Below are 18,727 nucleotides of genomic sequence, written 5' to 3' on the forward strand. Positions count from 1 at the left end.
CCCAGAGCTCCACCTCCCAGAGCTCCACCCCCAGAGCTCCATCGGAGACCTCATGCAGCACAAGCTTACACAGTCCGTTTGGAGCCTCACTGCATCCATACCTTGACATCCCATGAGTCAGGCAAGACAGATCACCCCAGCCCATCTCTTCCTCACATTCTCCAGGGTGAAGCTGGAGCAGGGACAAGGACATCCGAGGCCTGCCAGCCGGAAACCTGCAGGCCACCCAGTGCCAGGGTGACCTGCGACTGTGTCTGTCTTTCACCTCCATCTGGTGAGAGTCACATCTTGGCTGAGTCAGGAGCTGTCCTTTTGAGGACAGCCGTCCTGGCTGGCCCATTGTTTGTCCTTGTCACAGCAGCATCTGTTTCTCCTAGGAGTAAGTGATGGCCACATCTTTTTGGCCCCGTCTCTGGACCCAGGGACTGTTCAGTACCATCTCAGGATTGGGCTCCCTGGTACCAAAAGAGGCGGGAAACACAGGAGCTGCAGCTGTTGGAGAGACAGCAGGCAGGGAGGGCTCTCCAGGTGGACTACCCATCCATCTTTCTGTGCTCCCCCGGACAGCAGTCTGGAAGATAGGACTCAGCCTCTCTCACTACCAGGTGTGATCCCCAGGCATGTACAGTGCCTGACCCTCGTCAAATTCATGACACCTGGGCATTGACCAGCTGTAAGGCATGATGCTCATACCCTTCTGGACACTGATCTTGCTTCCCTAGGCTTATGAGCCAAAGGCTTATGGCAGGTAAACCCTGCATTTCTCTAGGACTTGCCCTTGTCACAGGCACCCTGTAGCTCTCAGCACCCTATCTCACCTCAGCTGTCCTTGTCAAGTGTGTGGAAAAAGAGCAAGGACACACAGGCCTCCAACGTAGGCCAGGCCTGTCCATCCAGCTTAAGTTATAGCTCATGCCACCTTTGAGAGGTCCAAAGCAGGACAATCCCCAACATGTTAATGAAGCCCTGCATGCAGGGTCAGGATGCTCTTACCCCTCACCAGGCATGATGGGTCCCTGACTGGAGCCCAGATACCTATGTCTGTGGTCCATGTGGATCTCAAAGTCCAGAGGGCCTGCAAGCCAGCAGCATTGCTCAGTGACAGACACAGCACAAGTGGAATGAGTGGTCAAAGAAACCCTGTCAATTGCAGGGTGGCTGTGAGCCACCCCACCCTGCCCCACCCCACTCAGCCCCAGGGAGAGTTCATTTAAATTGTTTTAGTTTTATTTATGTGTGACAGGTAGAATGGGGGGTGGGACATCCCTCAGGGTGTGGCCAGACATTGTTCCTCTCTAGTAAAAGACTGCCTAACTTACAGACACGTTCTGCCACCACTATCAAAAGTCAGCTGACCACGCTTACCAAGACTGGTTTTCCGTGCATCTCTATGCCGGCAGATTCTACCTGCATATCAGGGTGGCTTTTTCTAGTTCTGGGTAAATTCATGCATCTTGATGGGGATCCGTCAAATTTGCATGTACTTTTGGGTAATGGGACAACTTCAGTACAACTCTGGATCACTGCCACCTACAACTAGTGCCCCAACTGAGCCCAAGGTCCCAGTCACAAAGCAAAGTGTGCCTTGGTGACCACAGGCCACCTGAGGCTGTTCAAACTGACATTTAAATGTGCTAAAGTGAGTTCTTGGATTGCCTACCATACCCTCAGCATGCACTGGAGTGTGGCTGGTGGCAGCCACCCCAGGCCACTTTGCTCATAGCCTATTTTCATCACTCTAGATGATTCTGCTATGTTTTTGGCTGGATTTGTAGGAGGTGGGAGGGATAAGAATCCCAAATTCTGGGCTGGGGAGGGAGCTCAGTTTGCAAAATCCTTGCTGTGAAAGTATGAGGAATCACAGAACCTGTCGTTAAGCTGTTTGTGGAGGCATACATTGCAACCCCATCGATTGGGAGGCAGAGACAAGAGGATCCTTGGGACTTAGTAGTGAGACAGCCTAACCAAGCCTAACTGGAAAGTTCTACCAGTAAGACAGTGCCTGAGGAACAATACTTGAGGTTGATCTGGGGCCTGCGTGTGCAAACACACACACACACACACACACACACTGCAGGAGGGTAGATTGAGAAAGAACATCCTGTTGGAAACACATAACACGTGGGCATGGAAGTTGGGGCTCCTATCGCAGCCCTCCATACAGCCAGGGCAGATATGCTTACCCCATCTCTTCTCTGTTCTCTGCCTCATAAATGTTCTTCTCGCATGTACCCACGTGCCCCCTCTACCTCAGGAATGAAGTGGACCCTCCCTCCTGAGGCCAGAGTTATGGACTCACAAAGGCTCAGGAAGGGCCTCTACCATTCCCTGTCCTGCTTCTGAGCCTTACAGTCTCACCCGCATCGTTCTGGGCCATCTTACATCCCTTCCTCTCTGGTTAGCAGGATGAGACATCAAGGGCTGAACTTGGACTACCAGCCTGTCTTGGGGTTTGTACGGCCTCCAATAGGTCAGGATGCCACCCATCCCCCTTTCTGTATACCTGAGGTTTGGATTTCTCTGCCTAGGGGAGAGGACCCCTGACACCTAGTGCCCAGCTACCCCTATGCTGACAGGTCCTTCACCCAGCCATGTCAGTCTACACTCATGGTCTTGCTGGATGCTTGCTTGAGGCTCGGTGTCAGAGACTGAAAATGCCAAGTAGCCACATCTATTCTCTCCTGCCCATCCCCTGTTTTGTGAGACCCTAAGACAGCCACCACAGATCTGCCTGCTAGTGTCCCAATGTCTGTGGTCCCTTCCCACTTCCAGAGAGCCGGGCCCTGATGATTAGACAGACACAAGATCTACTGGGATGGAACTGGCTCTGGACAGGGCCAGGTCTGACATGGAGCAGTATGGCCTCCAGGGCTTTTCCACTGCCAACTGTATAGCTTGTATCCATTCCCGCAGCCCCTCCGTGCATGTTCCTTTGGAAGACAGCTTCCTGTCACTAACATTCCTTTCCATCGTTTCCTCGGTGTGGCTTTCTGTGCTGTCCTAGTGTCATTTCTGTTGTGATGATGAAACACCCTGGCAGAAGCAATGTAGGAGAGAGAGGTTAAGTTCGGCTTACAATTCCAGTTTATATTCCTAGATACCAGGAAGGCCAAGGCAGCAACTAAACAGCCAGTCACAGCCGTCACGGCCTCAGTCAAGGGCACAGGGAAATGAAGGCAGGCAGCTTGCTTGTGCTCAGCTCCACTTCTCTCGTCTCACATCGTCCCGGAGCTCCCACCTACAGTGTGCCATCGACTGGCTTTACTAAGACAATTCCCACAGAAATGCCCCCACCCCCACCCTGCAGCTGTCATGTAGACAATTCCATCCTTGAGATTCTCTTTTTCCCAGGGGAGTCTAGGTTGTGATAAGCTAACACTTAAAGCTAACTGCCCCATGGGGGTACGATGGTTGTTCACACACATCATTTTGACAGTGTGTGGCTGTGTGTCCACAGTGGTGTAACTGCCACCGAAGTCCGACTGCAAAACACTCTGGACACTAAGACCAACCCTGGGGTCTTGAAGGGTCCACCTTGTCCCTGCCTTTCCCCCCTTTCTCTCCCCACACTTTTGCCTTTTCCAAAAATTGGTTGTAACTATTAGTAGGTAGACATTCCTTTGTGCTTCTTCTGAGCTACAGAGAGCTCGTGAGATTCCTGCTTGCTGTTGAGCGGAGGAAGGCATTTGGGGGAGAGGAAGGGGGATGTCTGCTCTGACCGATGCCCTGGGACTTTTCTGTCACACTGAAACATTGGCAGCTTGCTTCTGCCTTGGGTGTCTGTGAACGAAACCATAGAGAACACACACATTTTTCTGTGCAGATGTCAATTTGTTTGGGTGGGTGCATTGCTTGAAATAAAACTGCTAATCTGCCTTCCAAAGGCCAGAGCCACTTGGTGTACTTGGGGTTCCTTTCAGCGACACGTGGGGGCGCTGTTGCTCCGCCGTCTGGCCACATGTACTGTTGTGATCCAGTTTGCCAGGAATTAATGGGCTGCAGGTCCCAAGAGCCCCTTCAAGGGCACATCCTAGCTCCACCTCCGAGCGGGTCTCACCACCTCCCAATAGTGCCACAGGTTGAACACAAATTTTCCTTACATGGTTTTGGCTGACATTTTTCTAAACAAAGGCAGCATGGATCCAGGTTGTCTGTCTGCAGAAAAGAAGGCCAGTTATTTGTCACAGCACCTTTTGTTTGGCAGCCTGCCTTTTCTCCACTGAGATGCCTTTTCTGTCTTTGTGTCGGTGTCCAAAACCAATGGCCCATGGACTCCTGGCCTCAGCTCCATTCTGTTAATCTGTGTCTTTTCTTTTGCCAACACTAATGCCGCAGAGAATTGATTCTCGCATGTTTTCGGTGAGTCCTTAAATCAAGTGGCAAGAGCCCTTCCACTATACTCTCTCAAAACTGTATTAGCACTCTACTTTTAAGACAATATTTAATTTTAGTTTTAATCATGTGTATGAGTGTGTGTCTGGGTAGAGGTGTGTGCACTTGAATGCAGGCACCTGTAGAGGCCAGAGGCATTGGATGCGCTGGAAGCGCAGTTACAGGCTGTTAAGAGCTGCCCAGTGACGGTGCAGGGGACCAAATTCAGATCCTCTGCAAAGCGGTGCTTCATCTTAACTACCACATCATCTCTCTGTGCTAGGATGAAGGACAGATGTGCTGGTTAGAGTTTTTGTCAAATGAATACAAGCTACTGTCACTTGGGAAAGGGGAATCTCAACTGAGGAGTTGCTTCCATCATATTGGCTGTGGGCACGGCTGTGGGGGCATTATTCTGACTAATGACTGGTGTGGGAGGGTCCAGCCTGCTGTGTGCAGTTCTATCAGGTGATCCTGGGCTGTTATGCAGGCTGAGCAAGCTGTGATGAGCAAGCCAGTAATTGCATTGCTCGATGGTGTCTGCTCTTTAGTTCCTGCCTCTGAATTCCTGCCTTGAGGCCCTGCTCTGACTTCCTTAAGCCAAACAAACCCTTTCCTTCCCTAAATTGTTGTGGTCATGGTGTTTAGCACAGCAACAGGAAAATAAAGCAAGACACCAGGTCTTCTGTATGCTGGGCAAGGGTTCTGCCACTGAGCACCCGTCTTTGTACCATGAAGTTTTGGGTGTTGTGCTTGGTTTTACAGTGCTGGTAACGTGCACGGGTTGCACCCTTTTCTTGTCCTGATGAGTTGACCAGGACCCCCATGTGCTGCAGAAGAGCAGTGAGACTGTGGGCAGCCTAGATCTGGTCCTGGCTCAAAGAGAAAGCCGTGGTGTTCCTCTGCCCCTGTGGTATTGGGTGTGGGTTCTCTCACATGCCTGGAGTTACAGGTGGAACGGAGCCTGATGTGGACGCTGGGAACTGAATCTGGGTCCTTTGTGAGAACAGCCTACACTGTCTGTTTGCTTGTTTATTCATCTCTTTATTTGTTTGTTTATGTAGTTAGTTAGCTTAGTTTTCTTTTTTTTTTTAAAGGCCTTTGGGTTTTCTTTTTATCTCTCTTACAACTTTATTTTAAAAAAAGAGGAGTACATATACAGATTTTTAAAGGCATTTTGGCATAACACTGTATGAATATTTTTTGTCAGTACTTAATTCTTTCAGAGGTTTGATAAGCATGCATTGAAATCTCACTAGTTACCATAAGCATAAAGTACATGTAGGACAGAACGTATCATGGAAACAGATTTCTTGGTGTGTATAGATTAAGCGTAATGATCTTGGAATACCAAAATTGCCACAAAGCTATATTCTTAGCTCTTGGATTATTAATGATTTAAGGTCCAGGTGTACCACACTCTGAGAGGGTGCTATACATTTATTTTTTCCTAAGAAGGACTGAGGCTTTCATTTTTTGGCCTTTGTTTTTCTTGGGCTTCATATGGCCTGTGAGTTGTTTCTGGGGTATTCAGAGTTTTCTGGGGTTAGTATCCCATTATCAGTGACTGCATATTATGTCTGTTCTTTTGTGACTGGATTACCTCACTCAGGATGATATTCTCTAGATGCATCCATTTTCCTAGGAATTTCATAAAGCCATTGTTTCTAATAGCTGAGTAGTACTCCATTGTGTAAATATACCACAATTTTTGTATCCATTCATCTACTGAAGGACATCTGGGTTCTTCTTTCCAGCTTCTGTCTATTATAAATAGGGCTGCTATGAACATTGTGGTGCATGTGCCCTTATTTTATGTTGGAGCATCTCTGGGGTATATGCCCAGAAGTGGAATAACTGGGTATTCAGGTAGAACTGTGTCCAATTTTCTGAGGAACCCCCAGACTGATTTCCAGAGTGTAGTTTAGTTTTTCAAGACAGGATTTCAAAGTGTAGTCTTGGCTGACCTAGAACTAACTCTGTAGACCAGGCTGGCCTTGAACTCACAGAGATCTGCCTGCCTCTGCCTCCTGAGCCCAAGTGCAATTAAATGTGCCACCACCGCCTGGCTTTTTTTTTTTTTTTTTTTTTTTTTTTTTTTGTTTGTTTGTTTGTTTTAAACTGTCTTTTGAAACCAGAACACTTATTTTATGACTGATTGTTGAAATTCTCAAGATGAACTGAATGATGTACCTTTGGCTTAGGTGTTGTTCCTTGCATGTCTTAATCTGTGATAGACAATTTTAGGTCCCTCATTCAACCAGTCCTGGTAGTGTTTCAGCCTCTACACTCCAGTTATGCATTCTGCTTTCTCTGGTGCTTGGTGAGGCAGCCGTAGGTCTACTCCGAGCCTTGGCAGCAGCACGATGGGATGCATGTGCCTTGTTTCCATGCTCTCCAAAGGATGACGCTGATCCCATCACCCTGCGTCTGCTGCTGAGGTCTAAGAGTCAGTATGCAGCCTTAATCACTGAGCCCTTTCTCCAACCCCCGAGTTCTGCTGAGCACTAACTCTGCTCCCATCAGGAGGACTGTGAGGACCATGTGACTTTTCTTCCTCATTGTGCTGTGATGGTGCTGGACATTGGCAGTTGGAGCCTGTGTGGGGTGTGGGCATGCCTATGCACACGCACGTGTGTGTGTGTGTGTGTGTGTGTGTGTGTGTGTGTGTAAAATCACACATGGGCACGGTATTCACACATGGTTGGATTTGGTTGGCTTTTTATGCTTGTTTCTATTTTCCCTCTTATTGTTTTAGGAACGGTATCCTTCTGTAGCCCAGGTTGGCCTGTCCAGCGGTGGGAGTACATGTGAGCACCAGCAGGCCTGGCAGGCACTGGGTGTGGCCCTTCCTTTTCTTTCTTTTTTACACCTCTTTGTCATGAAGCTCTCGGTCACTCTGAGCATGGCTGTGAATACACTCCAGGGAAGGGGAGTCCTGGAGAGAAGGAAGCAGCTCTGAGGAGAGGAGAGGAGAGGAGAGGAGAGGATAATGTGGTTAGTGGATAAGGTCACACGCAGTGCGTGTTGCAGAAGACAAATGTGAGAACCCAAGCAGTGGAGATGGTGTAAATACAGTCCTTATGTGTGCTATTCACAAAAAAATAATTACAACAAGAAAGAACCCAGACCTGACTCTTACTCAGTCCACACCCCTGCAGCAGCCTTTCTCTTTTGTGAGGAAAATGGCAAGCCCTTACCCAGAGCCTGTCTGTGACTCCGCACCCCTACCTAGGATGCTGGATTCCAGGAGAGAAAGGCAGGCACAAGGCCCCAGGGGCATTTAAGAGCTCAGATTGATAGACCCCAGGCCTTCATAGGGCTATGGAGTACCACATCCCCACTCAGACAGAGGGTGCACTGCAGACGGATGTGCCCCGCCTCCTCATCACCCCCTTTCCTCATTCCTGGCAGTGAAAGACTCCCTTCCTCTCCTGTGCTGGCCCACCAGAAACCAAAGACAGCCCTACTCCATGAAAAATTGCCCTTCCCTGAGACCTGAAAAAGAGAAATGGCTCTTCCTTGTGGTCCTGAAAACCCCATCCCCCACAATGCTGTTTATCTGTGGCACTGGGACCTGAATCCTCCTTGGAGCCTCACATGCTGCAGTCAGTCAGTCAGTCAGTCAGTCAGTCAGTCTGTCTGTCTGTCTGTCAGTTTTTGGTGTTTTGAATAAATCTCTTACCAAAAGAACAGTCTACCTCAATGTCACCCTTGAGCCTCAAGCCCCAAATCTTTTGATAAGGTGCTCTGACGTAGAAAGCACGTGCCCTTCAGTTACTCCAATGAAGACCAGCACTTCTTGAAGTTCATATTTGTATTACCTTCAAAGGACAACGGGAAAACTGAGGCACAAACCGGTCAAAGCTAGCTGGCTAGGGTGGGGAGCCACCTGGAACCTTAACTTCATCCTAAACACTGTAGCTCCACCCACCCACACACGCCTTAGACTGGGAACCTCCCTCCCTATCCCAAAGGCCACCTGCTGGGTCTCTGTCAACCTAGTCTCTCCTTTTTGAATATTTATTTTGCTTTGTTTGTTTTGTAGTTGTTGTTTCAAACAGGGTTTCACTGTGTAGCCCTGGCTGCCCTGGAGCTCACTATATAGACCAGGTTAGTTTTGAACTTACAGAGATCTAACTGCCTCTGCCTCCTGAGTGCCAAGATTTTTATTTTGCTGTTAGTAGTGTGTGCATGTGTACATAAGTGTGTGTATGCATGTATGTGTGCATGTGTGCACGCTCATGTGTACGTGTGTGTGTGTGTGTGTGTGTGTGTGTGTGTGTGTGTGTGTGTGTTCATGAGTACAGTTGCATGAGGAGACCAGAAGATGGAATCAGATACCCTGGAGCTGAAGTTACAGGAGGCTTTGAGCGACCCAGTGTGAACTGAACTCATGAATTTGGATTCTCTGAAAGAACAACAGGTACTTTTAACCAATGAGGCATCTCTCTATCTATTGACCTACGTATACAAGACTGATTAGAGTTCCATTCTTTCATGGGACTATTGGTCACCAATGCCAGACAAGCAGGAGGACCTAAATTTGATCCCCAGAACTCAAGTTTAAAAAAAAAAAAAAAAAAAAAACCCAGGCATGGTGGCACACACTGGTAGTCCCTGCATTGGAAAGGTTAAAGCAGAGGACTCTCTGGTGCTTGCTGGCCAACCAGTCCCCAGCCTAGCCTCACTGGCAAGCTCAAGTCCCAATAAGAGACTCTGCCTCAGAAATCCAAGTAGACAGCACACTGAGGACTCACCCTGGGGTCAACCTGTATCCCCATGTGCACACACACACAAATAAGCCCATTCTTGCTCTTCCCAGAATCCCTATCTAGTTCACTTTAGTCAAAATAAAACCAAAACCCACATATTACCCAGGCGAGATAAACCTCCCAGCCTCCTTGACCTCACCTCATGCCCTTCTCCCGACTTGGCTGCCCTGGCCATCCCATGAATACCAAGGGTGTAGCCTCCCCACTCCTGGCACCTGCTGCTTCCACTGCCTGAGCTTCGCTGACTTCTGGATGCCCCAAGCTCTCCCTCCCTGCACAGCTGGAGGCGGGAGCTGCTCTCCTTGTCGTGATTTATATATACGTGAGGAAGCAGGGGCATGAAGCGTTGGACAAACTCGCTCAAGGCTCTTAGGCATTGGAGCTCATCAGTGTGCCCCTGCCCACATGACCCCTGCACAGCTCGGCTCCAGGACTCTTTGCCCTTGTCTCCTCCACCTTCTGCCACACACATGCTGCCCATTTGATCATCAAGGAAAAGGAGGTCCACTCAGAAGAACAACTCGGATGTGGCTCAAGTTGGTAGAGTTTATGCCTGGAATGTAGAAAGCCCTGGGTTCTATGCCCAGCACCACAGGAAACCAGGTGTAGTGGCACATACCTGCAGTCCCAGCACTCGGGAAGAAGAGGCAGGAAGATAGGGAGTTCAGGCTCATCCTCAACTACATGGTGCATTTGAGGCCAGCATGGGCCACGTGAGACTCTGTCTAGAACAAAGCAGACAGACTAAGACCCTGAAGGAACGAGGTTCTGCATGCCAGAGCCCTTGCTCAGCAGCAGCGAGATTAGAGCCTGTCCTTTTTCACACGATGGCTTTTCCCAGCCCTGCGAGGAGCAGCAGGATGGGGACTTCTGGGAAGCCTAGCTGCAGCTATGCACCTGTACCTGAGCCACACAGGTGGCACTTTCCTCAGCCCTCACTTGACCATCTGGCACTGGGGCGATCTCGTTCAGACTGTGCTTCTCAGCCCTCCCTTCCTGCTGTCACGCACAACCCTTCCCCATTTGGCCAGTAATCTGGCTCCTATAATCCACATTCAAAGTCGTGTGAAGGAAACTTTGCTTAGACCTTGCCCTAGGGAATGGGGCTTGTTTTCTTCTTTGAGTCCCCCCAAGGACTGGCACTAGCAACTGCTGGTTTCCTGGGTTCTAGCAGCCACACCCGGCTTTTTGTTTGAGCTTGGGGCAGACCTAGCAGGCGGGCAGCTCTCCCATCTGTGAGGCGGCCCACACTACACAGACAGTCCTGCTGGAAGGGCAGAGCCATCGCTCAGATCTCAGGAAGGCAGTTCCACCATGGCCCTAAGCATCTTGTCTGAGCAGTTCTGCATCCGAAGGCCTCGCCAGGTGACTGGGTTTGGGCAGGGATGGTCCCAGGATGAATAGAACGAGCCCACCTGACCTTGCCTGTGCACAAGAGGCTTGTACTTTCCCACCAGGTGGAACCCTAGCCGCCATCTAGCAGATTAGGCCTGGCTGAGGCTGAGTGCACAAGGGGTCAATAGACACTGAAAGTTGGCTGTCCCAGGCTTGCACACCACAGCCCTGCCCAGTGGCCTTTAGCATCACTGTTTTTCCATAGCCTAGAAGCACTTCTGCTGGCCGCAGCACCCACTAACAACGTGGGAATCAGCCGGGGCTCTGCCTGTTATTCCTAAGGTTGAAGGCTCTGTTGGGAAAGCCTCTCCACTCTTCTGTGTCCTACCTGATTCCAGGGATCTGGAGGAGGCGGGCCACCTGCTTGGGTGGCCCTTGGGAACTGTACAGGAAGGATCCTTTCATACATTTCCAAAAACGTTCATGCTGAGGGTGGTGGCTGGAGACCCCTAAGATCAGCCTCTATCTATGGGTAGTATGAAATTAGAAAAGTGTCTTCTAAATACAAGAGGATTGGGGAGTCTTGAAAGTTCTTGGGGGGTGGTATAGAATGGTAGACACATAGGAGGACTTGGTTCTCACAATAATCAGTTTTTAAAATTATTATTATTTCTATTCGTGTGTGTGTGTGATGTCACATGGGTATGGGTGCCAGCCACCAAAGAGGTTGTCAAGTGGCCTGGAGCTGGACTTACAGGTGGCTGTCAGCAGCCTGGCCTGGGGGCTGAGAATGGACCCCTGATCCTCTGGAAGACCAGCATATGCTCTTAAACTCTGAGTCATCTCTCCAGCCCCAAGCGTCAGATTCTCAGCCAAGGAAGGCATCCTGAAAGAAATCTAGTGGGAATTGTGGATGGCGACCAAGAGGTCCCCTTGAGCCCCTGTGTAGGATAAGATCATTGGGGTTTGATTTCCGGGGTCTTCTTGTGTTTTGGAAAGGGAAGGGGGCACTACAATCAGATATACTCAAATAGAAGACCCCTTCCAAGATTAGCTCTGCTTATCGCCATCCTCCCCTCCTTTGGCTTTTTGTGGGGCGGTGTCCCCAGCCCTGGCGCGCAGGTGCCACTGACTTGTCTATACTTAAGGATTCCTATGCCCCCAGTGTGCACTGGGAAGGAGGTTCAGGCTCTGGGCAGGTACTGGGTCCCAGTGCGCCTCCCCAACAGCCAACAGCCGATCCGCCCTTGTCCACCCGGGGTTTTGCGTCCGCCGAGCTCTCCTCCCTCCTCCGCCCTCCGCTCCCTCGCTCCGCCTCGCCTGGATCAGCCCTCTGGTATTTCCTGCTACTCAGCGACAGCTGAGCCCCTCGCGGGCCCAGCGCGGCCCGGCCCGGCCCCAGCACTGAGTACAGCCAGCACGGTAGGAGCTCCGTTGCTGGGGACCGGGAAGGATAGGGTTGGGGGAAGGCCAGGGAAGGCCAGGAGGGGGAACTCAGCAGGCCTAAGAGGCTGCAGGGCCACGGAGCCGGCGTGGGGGTCGGGGAGCCCTCAGGGGCTGGTCTGGCGGAGCCCCTGGATGCATCTGAGTAGAACCTGACAGCAATCCCTATGGGAAACAGCGCCTGGCTGGGGAGCCGGAGTGTGTAGGGACGTCTGGGTGGCGGGTGGGGCCCGCGTGGGTGCGGCATACCCAGCCCCGCTTCCCACTTGGTGAGGCTAAAAGGAGTCAGGACTAGGGGAAGGAGTGGGAGGGTCTGGCAGCCTCCGACCCTGTGAATGGGGGGGGGTCGTCTGTACCCCAGCCCAGCAATAGCAGGAAAGAAGTGTCTAAGAGGTCTTGTAAGATCTTGGGTCTGAGATCTCAGTTCCCTGGCTTGATTCCCAGGATGGTTCGTCAGGGTCCGCAGAGCAAGTGGCTGCTGACCCACCTTGTCCTTGGACTCTGTCCACACATGGCCTCACATAGAACTGGGCCCCTAAAGAAAGCGGGGGGGGGAAGCTTGGCATTGTCCTGATGACTTGAGCTGCTCTTGAGGATTTCTGGGACTGGGGTGGGATAGGACCTGAACCCCTCCCAGCCACAGGTCCAGCTGACTTTACCTCCCACCTCAGACATCCTGGCTTCTTAGGTCTAAATCCTTGATCCCAGGTGTGAGTGGCTCCTTGAGTGGCTCCTAGGGGTATGGGTAGACACCCCAACCAGGGCCAAGAGGGGTGTTTTCACCCCTCACCCACCTTGTGCCAAGCTGGGCCTGGCTTACTAGAACCCCTGATTTAAATTTCTTGTCTTTGGCTCTCTCCCTGGACTTGTCACCCACTTGTCTATACTTAAAGTTTCCTACTGTGTGTTTCCACCTTTGGCTCCAGTCTCAAGACACCTTTGTCAGGTCACAGAAGCAGAAGTGGGGGTGTCAGGGCCTGGAGAAGTGGGAAAGACCCTTGGGGTGGATATTGCACTTTTGAGTTTGTTTTCTGTGCACCCGTCATCTGTCTGTCTGTCTGTTGTCCCCCTCTTCGCTGCAATAACAGCCAAGTGGCTGGCTGTCCTTACTACATTTTTGCCCCAGTATCTTTGCTCACGTAGAGGCATGGATGGAGGTGGGGGTGCTTGCTGAGATTTTGAACTTGGTGGGGTCCCAGAGGAGCACAGAGTGCTTTGCAGGTGTCAGACAAATCAGGGTGATCTGGATGGCAAGCGGTGACATCTGGCTGTCCCTTTCAGACTCCCGACTGCAGATCTATTGTCTGCCTGCACGTGTATGGGGCAGCAGAGTGGGGCCTTTTAACACCAGGCCTGGATGCCAAGGAACCAAGTGTTTGCGTCTGTCTGGTTTGCCTGGCCAGGCAGTGTTTGGAGAAGGGTGAAGCATCTGGGTGAGGCTACTCCTCACAGTGCTGTGCCTTGTCTCAGGGAGACTGCTATGCTGAGGCCCAACCCCAGCAGCAGCACATCCTGGATGTCAGAGGGGTTCTCCTTCCCAGCCAAGGGGTGTGAGTGCTTCCAAGCTTGGCTCTGGGCTCTTTGCCGATGCCCTTCCCCCACACCCTGATTGTGTCTGCCATGCTGAAGATGTTCAGGGTCAGTTTCCCTTGTCACCCAGGTTTTTTCCAAGAGGCTCTCTGAGCTACAATAGAGATCCAGCATGGCACAAGGGGTTGGGGGTGGGGACAAAAATGGCACGTGCTGGGGAGTGTTGTGTCTAGGAGCTGTACTGGTGTACAGATGGCCTTGAGCCATCTGTGGTTCAGCCACATGCAAGTAGACACACGTTACTCCTGGCACACAGGTGCTGAGCTTGCTCAAGGTAGTAGGGGTGTGTCTCACCTTCATTCCCATTCATTGTTCAAGAAAAGGATGAGTCAGAGCGTGGGGCTGCTTCTTGGAAATGTGGGTCTCTCAGTGAGGCCTGGGAACTTGAATTCTGACTCTGATATACTTACACGTATATGACTCAAAAGCACGGTGGACTTTTGAGTTCAGATGCCTCTCTGGAGGCACTGCAGATGGTTTGCAGAGATGGCTGTGCAGCTCAGGTGAGCACCTTTAGCGTTGAATGGACCAGGGCAATAAAGCTGGCCTTTCCACGGGCTGCCCACGAAAAGCCATACTGTCTGTCCTGGGAGGTCCTGTCACTATTAAAGGCTATCCCATAGGAAAACTACTGTTCCTTGTGAATCCTCCTATGACTTACTGAGCCTTCAGCTCAAAGATAAAGAATTTATAACCTGCCCAGATCCCTAAGGATTTACTGATCACTCATTTGAGAAGTGTGCATTGATAGGGAATTTTGTGTTGGGGTCAAGGCCTTGGATTTGGCATCGAATTGGGATCGTCTTTGCATTGCAGTTTCCAAACTTGGGCTCAGGAGCATGTGCACAGGGGCAGGGGATTGCCTTGTTCTGGTGTCTAAGCTGAGAGGACAGTCATGGCATCAGGACAGGGGTTGGAATGCCATTAGGGCAAAACAGAGGCTCCAGCTTGGAGTTCTTTGTCCACAGATCTAGCTGGGGAATCTTCATTCTTCATATCCTATACAGAAAGAATGATTTGAGACAGTTGTGCAGAGGACTGGCTCACAGAGGGATTCTTACAAGGACGATGACAGACCTGTGAGATGGGAGGGGCCTGAAAACCATTGAGAAAGGTCCGGAAGCCACCTAGTCAGACCCCTAGGGTCACCCTAGTCAGTGTAGCCCTACCAAGATTATCCAGGCCATTGAGACATAAGAGAAAGCCTTTATAGTGCAAGGCAGGAGCCTGGCTGGCCAGTATAGAAGAGCCTAGAATATCCAATGGTAGAATAAAGGCTCAGAGCCATTCAGACTCTAAGCTCAAGCTTTACAGGACTTTCCCAGCCTCCCCAGCTCCTGATGGGGCATCACTGTTCCCCAGCTCACAGGCTTTCCCTTCCATCACACCTACCTAGTCCTCCAGCCAGCAGACAATGTGCCTTTTACACCTGGACTTAGAGAACACTTACTTCAAGCCTGTGATGCTCTGGCAACCATTCCCAGCACTGCCAAGGGAGAGAGAGAGAGTGTGTGTGTGTGTGTGTGTGTGTGTGTGTGTGTGTGTGTATGTGTGTGCGTGCACGTGAGCGAGCCCTTTCAGAGCCCTTCTTTTCACCACGGGCCTCTGGGTAAGCTCATGGTTATAAGGGTCCCTGTCTTCTGTTTTCACCTTGGCCTATTCCTCACTTCCAGGGACTGATCTTCACACCTGGTTTTCTTACCCTGAGGCCTTGCACTGGCCAAAATCCCTGTGGTCAGCTTTCCCCCAGATCTGACCATGGCAAGCTCCATCTGATCCAGGTTCCACCAAAGGTGTCACATCTCCCCAGACAACCTTTGTCCCTGTCCTAAAGTGTCTGTTTTAAATTCAGTTGTTCTCATTTTTTCTTCTTAACAGTTTGGAACTATATCTGAAATTATCCTGATTTATTTAATTGGATGTCTAAATATTCAGAGAACATTTGGGCCAGAGGCAGCCTACGAGAGGATACTGTCACCTGTGAGAGGATAGCATCATTGTCTGTTGTCTGAATGTGAACTCTAGGCTCAATCCCCAGGGCCTGGCACACAGTCAGCCTTCAGTATTTGTATGAGGTTGGAAGGGGAATTTCCACAAGTGGCAGGTCTAAAGCCAGCTGCTTATCTTGCCTTTTCCTCCCCTGCCTTCCCAGCATCAGGAGGTAGAAGACCTACTATGGTACTGTGTGTGACTCTTGCCTCTCAGCTTCCTGCCTTTGGATTAGGAATGAGTCCTGCAGATCAGCCTTGAAGCAGAAGACACCTGTATCTTTATGTGATGTGTGCAGGTGGCTGTTGCCCCTCCCTCAAAGCCAGACAGAAGAAAGAGTTAACTCATCAGGGGTCCTAACTTAAATAGAGACATAAGAGATCTCCTGTCCACAGCCTGCTGGCCTTGTGTGGCGTCACCTTTCTGGACAAAGGCTTGGGGAGTTTGGAAACCTGTAAAGTCACAGAACCATCTCTCCAGGGATTGGTGGGCACACAAAGTGCCTGCATAGGACCTGGTAGGGACAATGAAGAGTGTTTGGTGGCCTATACCTCACACCTATCCTGGGAGAACATGAATATGAATACAGGCAGTGTCACATGGGCGGTGATGGTGAGGAGCTGGGGGTGGGGATCCTGCACTCTCTGGGTGAGTTCAGTGTAGAGAGTTCAGGGCCCTTAAGAGAGGATCAGGCCTGGAAAGTGTTCTCCACTCACAGGCTGAGGTGGCTCCTGTCTCACCCCTGCCTTCTGCCTTCTTTTTCAGGGTAGGAAGGAAGCCACCTCCCAGATTCTGGTCCACAGATTATAACCAGTGCTGCATCCCTAAGTACAGAGGTAGAGGAGCCTGGGGCTGATCACTCAGCACAGGGTAGGGGAAGGCAGACTGGGTTTCCAGTTTACAGGACAAACTTTGTGCTCAGCTGTATCGGAAAGTCACCTTTGTTCAGGGGTTCAGCCTGTGGCACGGGGACTGGTGTAGCATTTCTGTTCCTTGTTCTGGAAGGATGACCCAGGACAGGGAGGAGCTGCTCAGCTCTGGACCACCCCTGGCTCCTTCAACCAGCCACAATCCCAAATGCCAGAACCACCCAAGCCAGTGAGATTCCTGGTACCACTCCTGGGCTCTCAGCAGGGGTCTCACAGGGGTCTGGGTGAGATGAGCAGATGGGAAGGCCTGGCCATGAAAGCCTTACAGAAATGGTGTGCCTCCAGAGTTCTGCCATGCTGCTCCTTTGTCTTCAAGTTGCCTGTCCTTGTGTGTATCACTGGATTCAAGTGAAGTCCCCAGTATTGGGTGACACCAGCCATTACGTGCTGACTAACTTGCATATTCCTTAAAATCCCATTCAAAGGTGTCCACTCTCCAGCCTTCATGCCCTGGCACTCCCCGCTGCTGTCACCATGAGCCTTCTGCAGGAATCCCAAGTGGACCCTGCTCAGGGTCTGCCCAGCCCTCCCTTGACCTTATGACCTTAGCCTCAGCCCCAAGCTGTCCTGAGCTGTCCGTGTGGGTGGTGGACACCCAACCTGTGAAAGGCAGTGATTCCATGGGAGGAGCTTGTTTGGACCCCAGTGTCTAGAGTTTGCCTGCCATCACCTACAGAACTGGGATCCCAGAACACAGAGTCCTCACATGGAGCAGGTCCAGAGAGACCCCCTGATCCAAGGCTTAGAAAACAGGGATATCTCTATCTCTGACCCCCATTTGCCTACCAATCAGTCCTTTGCTTAGGAACCAGACCTTTCATTAACTCAGGCCTGGGCACCAGGGCTGGTATTCAGTGTCCAAGATGACAGACAGGGATGGTGGCATTTCCCAGGCTATTCTGGCCTCTGGAACATGCCCTGTCCCCTGGGAAGACTTGGTTGTGGGAAGGGCTTGTCAGCTCTGCGTCCTTAGATACCACCCGCTTGTTCCAGAGTTCTACATGCCTTATCCAGAGCCCTGTTTCTCTAGCTCTTTCCACACTTTCTTGGGAAATTTTGGGCTGCAGATGCCCCAGCTCTCATTTAATAGGAATGCAAGGTTACCTTCACCCAGCATCAAGTTCTCTATTCTTAAGACTCCTTTACCTGACTCTGCCTCCTTACCAGCAGATTCAGGGACTCCTGTAAGCACATGATGTCCAAGCAAGAATTTCTCCGAGCAGAGGTTCCCCACAGAGCAACACCCCTCGCCCCCACACTGCTCCTTAAGCCATTTTCTATCATTAGAGTCACATGATGTTTTATGCACAGAAGATTCTGTTTATTCTAAAGAGTTTGAAAGCTGCTCCTTACTCCATCCTTCCACTGGCTCTCACACACTTGCACAGGTGATACATCTTCAGCGTCACTCAGCACTCACGTCTAGCTTCTGCAGCCTTGGGTGTCTTCTCCATGGCTGCTGTGCCTGCTACTGGAGACAAAGCCCACTTTCCCATAGCCCCGCCTTACTTACTGGACCAGGACAGAAGCCGCTGTGAAAAGCAGGTATCGGCATGAGCAACAAACCTTTACCTGACACCCTGTGGAATCCTTTGACCTCTGTGGGCAGAGGGACAGAGCAGCCAGCTTTGAAGGGAGCCCTCACCCACTGTGGCGCTATGCTGGGTTTCCACTTTGGGCCTGGCACCTGCAGGAAAGCGTGGGCTCCAGCTGCTGAGAGGCCTAGATTCTGCCTCTGAATAGCAACAGAATGACGAGTCCCTGGAAAGCAGGTCCCCAAAGGGCAGGCAAGGCTGCTAGGAAGAGGAGAGCATTTGGCTACATATTGATAGGGAGTTTGGGATGTAAAGAGGCTGTTGCTTTGACCCAGAAATTCAATCAACCCCAGCATGTTCACCCAAGGGTGAGGCTGCTTGGGCAGGGCTTGGTTGCTGGTTTCATTTCAGTAACCACTGGTTAGTTGTTACCAATAGCCAGGCAGGTAAGGTATTGCAAAGGGTCTTGGGGGAAAGGGGATAGAGGACTTCCAATGACTGACACCCGAGGGGACATATTGGTGTGCACGGCTTGGGTGGGCTGCTTAAGAGTGTCTGTCAACTAGCCAAGGCTCCATGAATCTAGGTAGTCAGGAGCACATTCTTGATGCCCTTTCTTCCCTGTATCCCAGTGGACTCTTTCCCAATACAAGCTCTCCCTGATGGCATCCACCACAACCACTGCCCATCTTCCCTGAAGAACTTGACCCGGGCAGCCTTAGCCACTCCTCCTGTAGTCTCAACTGAAGGTAGAGAATCG

The 18,727-nt window shown here is 51.0% G+C and overlaps 1 protein-coding gene across 2 annotated transcripts in view; it reads left to right on the plus strand.

Annotated features, from left to right (window-relative positions):
* Positions 1-11,836: 11,836 nt before the first annotated feature.
* Positions 11,837-18,727, plus strand: part of OSBPL5 (oxysterol binding protein like 5) — a 52,015-nt gene continuing 45,124 nt past the window's right edge. For both annotated transcript variants that reach the window (XM_080912037.1, XM_080912038.1), the window contains exon 1: positions 11,837-11,903. The gene's annotated coding sequence lies outside the window, so the exon portion shown is untranslated. The remainder of the gene's footprint in view (positions 11,904-18,727) is intronic.

The sequence above is a fragment of the Micromys minutus genome, assembly GCF_963924665.1.
Source record: "Micromys minutus genome assembly, chromosome: 2".
Lineage (NCBI taxonomy): Eukaryota > Metazoa > Chordata > Mammalia > Rodentia > Muridae > Micromys > Micromys minutus.